Source organism: Polistes fuscatus, unplaced genomic scaffold (genome assembly GCF_010416935.1).
Source record: "Polistes fuscatus isolate 324 unplaced genomic scaffold, CU_Pfus_HIC Scaffold3, whole genome shotgun sequence".
Lineage (NCBI taxonomy): Eukaryota > Metazoa > Arthropoda > Insecta > Hymenoptera > Vespidae > Polistes > Polistes fuscatus.
The window spans coordinates 8,366,846-8,373,435 of record NW_025113107.1 but is presented as its reverse complement, the minus strand read 5'-3'; positions in this window follow the sequence as shown (position 1 = coordinate 8,373,435).

Genomic DNA, 6,590 nt, shown 5'->3' with positions numbered 1-6,590 from the left:
CAGTTTAAGACGGAATATGGAAAGCGGAATGCAAACAATGAGAGAGAGAGAGAGAGGAAACGTTATAGCCACCTGTAACCGCATCTATAAATTCATGTCGCGTATAACTGCACACTTCCGTAAGACTGTCACCGAATGAGACGACAGTTTATTACAGATAAAGAGCTCTAGAGAAACAGAGAGAAACACAGAAAGTAAGAGAGAGAGAGAGAGAGAAAATGTTTCGCCGATATAAACGAAATTCGATGTTGTTATTTGATTTCCCCGTTAGTCCGACTATGAATAATATTAAAAAGTGAAGACTCTCTGTTATTGTTAAAACGTGAAATCCGTTGATTCATGAAATAACCTGCTAAAAAAAACATATTCGATGCATACACTCAACTCACAGTCAAAAGTGCAATGCGATGCAATGTATTTGGGTATTTTTATTTACAATCTTTCTATAGGAGAATGTCATTTCTATGACGAATTAACTCAACGTTAATATAACACCTGACGAGCTTAACTCGTCTAGTTTGTGACGTTCCCGACAGAGAGAAAGAGAAAGAGGGAGAAAGGAAAACAAATATATATATATATATTGTATCATCGATACTAGTATCGCGCTTTTGACACAACTACGCGAAAGTTCTCTCGCTTTACGCCGACATTTTTTTTTATTATTCGTTAGCGATAGCCCGAAACACCGAAATTGTTCCTGATAGCCAGAAACAAAAAATATTCTCTATTCTAACTGATGAGGATACAGAATACACACACACACACACACGTTTCTATCTCTTTATATATATTGTAGTAATCGTATAACAAAATTTCCTAACTTTATTCGTGATCTATCGCTTTTAGTTAACGTATATATCTATATTATATATATATATTTGTGTGCGTATGTGTATATATAAGTATTTAGGTAGTATCGTTCTTCGAACACACTACAATAAAAAAACCTACTATCTCCAAGCATTCACTCGAATTTAACGCTATTTCCAATGCACTAGATGAACCTTACACTGTGCAATAGGAGTACAAAGTGGAAAATGCACGCGGTTTCGAGAACGTCCATTGTTAAACCCCAGCAGATACATATATACTATATATTTACATATATATATATATATATGCGTATATACTTATACGCATGGGCTTGCTTATGTGAGCGTTCTAAGTCACCGACCGATAAAACATAGAACATGCTTGAAATAACGACAATACCATACTCTCTCTCTCTCTCTCTCTCTCACTCTTACAACACACATACGTCAGAGAGAGAAAAGGAACTAGATCCACATTTTACAGAGAATAGTTCGATGAGGTAACATCAATCATTCTGATTCGCAATTATCTGCCCATTGTTCGAATTCATCCCGATATCACACTATTGATATCACTTATGTTTTACAACCGATAAATGATGACTAATTATGATGAAATATCATCTGTTTTTGCATTACCAATTCGAGATAAAGATACGAGAAAAGATATAATCGAATAATTATCAAATATTTTCTTTTTCGAGGAACTAAAAACCTTTGATCTGGATATCGACAAAAATAATCTTCTAGAAAGATTATCTGAATTTTCTTGATTCTATAAAAACTATCAAACATATTTTATCTATGTATTTTATCTGCATATTAATTTATTCTATCTATATTATTTATTTTATCAATATTTTATCCAACGAATATATTTTTTTTATCTGAATTAAATAAATAACTTTAACTAATTTCAATAATCACATCAAAGAAAATAATCATCTCATTCGTTTTGACCGGTATTTAATATAAAACAATTAAAACAGATCAAAAGTATTATATTAATCGCATACTAACAAATAGGCAAACTCTTCAACGTTTCGTTGGGAACCCATTTATATTCGAAGATACGGAATCAATGCAAATGGCGACGAATCTCACCGACTACGAGGTACTTCACTCGAAGCTACGACTTCTCTCTTTGACTATGTACACAAAATCATACACACACATACATCCTCATATATACATGTGTGTATATGCAAAGAGAGAGAGAGAGAGAGAGAATGAGAAAGAACGTTTGAGTACACGCATCCCTTATGAATACCACACCTCACCCCTTAACATCCCCAACTCCTCTGTCTATTCAGGGTAGCGTCGGTATTTCAATCGACGACTGTCGAAAAGTGAGATATAGCTAATCGTCCGTGAATCTACGCCCACTCTTCTCCCTTTCTCTACGTCGAACCACCCACTCACCCCCTCACCAACACTACCACCACTATTACCCACCCAAAACCCCTGAATATCCACCCCCACACCCGCCACAAGCATCACCGCAACCCCTCAACCCTTGATCGAGACTAGAATGGCATCACCAACGGCAAAACGCGAGCGTTCACGAATATATTCCGTTAGGAAGCTTTATGTTCGAGGCACCATCTCTTCTCCATCATCCATCGATGCTATCTTCTATGCTGAACTCGCATAGCTTTTGCACGAATCCGTTGTTTAAAACTCAACCGCGTCGCGACAAGATCGCCATCGAATTTCTATTTTTCTTTGCTACGAAAAACGACGAGTGTTAAAAAAGTAACCTCGTTCACATTTATTTTTTCTTATTAACGAATTATTATCCCGATTAAGAATTAAATGTGGACTTTTGTTATGATGATTAATTACCAGGCCTATTGTAAGATTAGAAATTATTTACATAGATTTTTTTACATAGGAAATAAGATAAATTTCAAAGATATTCTTTCGAAATTAATAATAAAAAAAAAGAAGAAGAAGAAGAAGAAGAAGAAAAGAACCTAATACTTTGGAGATAAATCGGTCGATCCATTCCCTAAATTTAATTTCATTCTTTCGAGAGGAAGTATATAGCGGGTCATTTAAATCCCACATAATTTCCGCGTCGCGGTTAACTCGAAAGTAGCCACGGGATGGAAGGAAAGAGTGAAAAACCAAATCCGAAAAAAAAAAGATAAAGGAAAAAGGAAGGCGGGATTGTAAAAAAAAAAATGAGAAAGGAAGAGAAAAAAAAATATGAAGAGAAAAACAATAAAAGCAACCAACAAACAAACAAAAAGAAGAAAAATTGTTTTCGTTCGCAGAACTTCTTTTCGCGTAGTATCCAGGACGGCTTTCGCTATTTTAAATCACTCTTCTCTTTTTCTCTTTTTCTCTTTTTCTCTTTTTTTTTCTCTCTCTCTCTCTCTCTCTCATTTTCGTTCTCTTTCTCATTCCTTTTACATACAACGAGTTCTCGGTAGCAAAGCTATTTCACGAGATCGCAAAAAATACTAGCTTCGTGTAACGCACGGGTCGATCGTCGCAATAGCTTTTGTAAACGAGAGTTGAAAGCGAACTTCAAGGTGATTTTCAAAGGTGGAAATATTCACTGGATCAACAGAATAAAATTCACCCCACTCCCCCATCCCCCGACTTACCTGTCGCAACCTTTTGGAGACAATAAAAATATATAAAAAATATCATCGATATAAAAATAAAAAGGAAACCAAACGAATGATGAAATAGAACTCAAAATACTTAACATTTTAAACGTACAAAAATCCTCTGTTTGTCTCTTCCTCTCTTTCTCTCTCTCTCTCTCTCTCTCTCTCTCTCACAGAGACTACATATTAATGCGAAACAATAAATTGAAAGGAGAACGACTATGATAATCTCGAATCCTCCTTTCAGCTACCACGACAAACGTACATATATCTGAATTCATTTGTACGATTCTATACGAGAGAATATTCGGAACGAGAATTTCATCTATGATACTCAAAGTTTCAACCTTCCTCTTCCTCTACTCTTACCCCTACCCATCTCCTTTCGACTCCTGACTTTCTAATAAAAATCTTATCCAGTCAAAGTAAATCCTACGAGAACTTACAAGTTTATTTCTTTTCTTTAGCGTGAAAGTTATCAGGAAATAATAATAATTCAAACTAATTTATATTCTACAAAAAAATATATATATAAAATATGTAAAAAAATATACTAAAAGAAAAATATTATATATATAAGTATACATATATAAGTTTTGAACCTGGCATAGAAACAATTATTTCATTGTCGATCAAAATTCACTTTTATTTTTCAACGTAACATTAAAACTTTTAGAAAAGAAAATTTTTCAAACCCGTCCTCGTACAATCCCCCATTAATTTTACAAGTATTTACACAATGAAAAATATTTGTTTAGTACTATTTTCGATAACTATTTTCTAATGTTTTGTTTTAGAGAAATTTAATTGAAATAATGATTATCCTAGAAACTGTTATAGTTGTTTCCATTTTTGTAATAATTACTTTAACACATACACACATACACATAGATATATTAGAGTATTTACTTGTATATGTACGATCAATTTATACGTAGGGCAATCGAACCGATTCGATGGCAAGCGATCATGTAGTAGAGCTGTCAATGTGGGAATAATTTACTATTGGAATATTCTGATGATACGCATTTCGGATATACGCCATTCGACCGCAGCGTATCGAGCTACTACTAATCGGATATTACAACGATATCCTTCGTACATTATTTCGGTATTCCGATATTTACGCGATATTAATAACAAAATTACTTGCCTGCAGGTGTATCGTTTAAAGTAATGCACGACAAATTCACTATAGCTACCATAAGTGTATACATATACACCTATACATTTACTTAAACTCACGCGGGCGTGTGCGTGCGTGCGTGCGTGTGTGCATACATGTAAAATTTCGGAAAAGAGAATATATTACTAACTACCTGAGATAAATGAATTTTTCTTTTTTCCTTCACCTTTGTCAAATAAAAACAAAAAGCAAAGAACTCGATAAAATATTTATCCAAAAAATATACAACATTAAAATATATACGCGTATATAGGAAATGTTAAAATCACTTTTGGAATTACGCCTATATATTTGTAAATACTCTATATACAAGTTAATCATTTCTTTTGCTCACGTTTTAATATCGTCAATTGAATTCTATCCAACGAGATGATAGGATAATCACAAAATCTTAAAATACACAAAAGAATCTAATGAAATATCATTTGACATAGACATAATAAATATAGTTCAATTTAGTCGTATAAAAGTTAATTCATGTATAGCGAATAATCGTCAAATTCATAATATTAAGTACGGAATACTATCACGAATGTGCAAAGACGATTTTAGAGAGTCGACACTTATGACACGACTCTTCTTCTTCTTCTTCTTCTTCTTCACTGCCTCTATCTCTCTCTCTCTCTTTCTCTTTCTCTTTATATCTTTCTCTCTGTGTCTCTCTCCGTCTCGCTCTCTTCCTGTTACTCTTACTCGTTTGTAAAAGCAAACGTTTTCCGTCACCAGACGCTCAGACATAATTTTCTTCGTTAGATGCCTAAAGAGGTAATGTTGGATGGAAAGCGCTCGTTATACAAAGTTAAATATAAACTTAGAACTCAAGTCACGTATTACTAAATGGAAAGGTACTCATAACATGTAGAAAAAAAAAAAAAAATAAAAGTAAGAGACTACAAGCAAGAATCACAGATAGATAGAAACGGATTAAAAAGTTCATCTACTACGATTCTTTTTCTAATATACATGTTTTTTAAATATGTATGGTTATTATTACGCAACTATGTATATGCATAGTATAATCAAAGTATGCGATGAAATTTTAGATATAAAAAAAAAAATGTAAGTTATATCGACGTGGACCTGAAAAAGTGCTTTATTTATTTATTTATTTATTTATTTATTTATTTATTTTTATTACACCTGCATATAAAGCGTTGCAAACTGATTTTTCATAAACTTACAAAAGAACTGCATTCATTTTTACTATAATAAGATAATACGAAGGAGCTATGATAAAAAGAGAGGGGATGACGTTACTTGAAAGTTGCGTCAAAGAAAATTTTTCTTTTTATGCGAGTTTTTCCGAGAGTCAAGGTGAATGTAACCTTTTAATCTAAATATAAAAAATGTATACCACCTTTTTGATTTAAAAAAAAAAAAATTCTAAAGAGTCCCCTTATTACCCTCCGAAAAGTCACTTAAAAAAAAGAACATTTTCACACCGAAAGAGATAAACCCTTTATATTATTTAATTAGTGTAAAAATGAGTAATATTTTTCTTATTTGTTGAGAACAAAAACTATTGCAACACCTTATTTGAATCATTTTATTTCTATTTATTTTCTATTTATGATTTGTCAAATTTCTCATCCTTTTTTTTTTTTTTTTTTTTTTTTGGTAAATCAAATTTAACTAAAGAACAAAAAGTTGATAAAAATCCGAAGAAAAAGGATTCAATTTGTAAGGATTTTAAATTAAATGAAATAATTTCTTTTTATTGTTTTTTTTTTTTATTTTCTTTTTAGTATTCCTCATTTATCCTTTTTCTTTTTCCTTATCTTTTCGTAAAAGGATGCAGCAAAGCTTTAAGGTACAGACGAAACGAATTTACGTGAAAAAGAAAAATGTAGGGCAGTGAAGTGGGGCGAATCACGGAACGGTTTAAGAGAATGTCGGAATATTTGAAGGACTTACCCATTCGAGGAAACAGCAACGAGTGACGGACGATTTCTTCACCTCAGAAATATA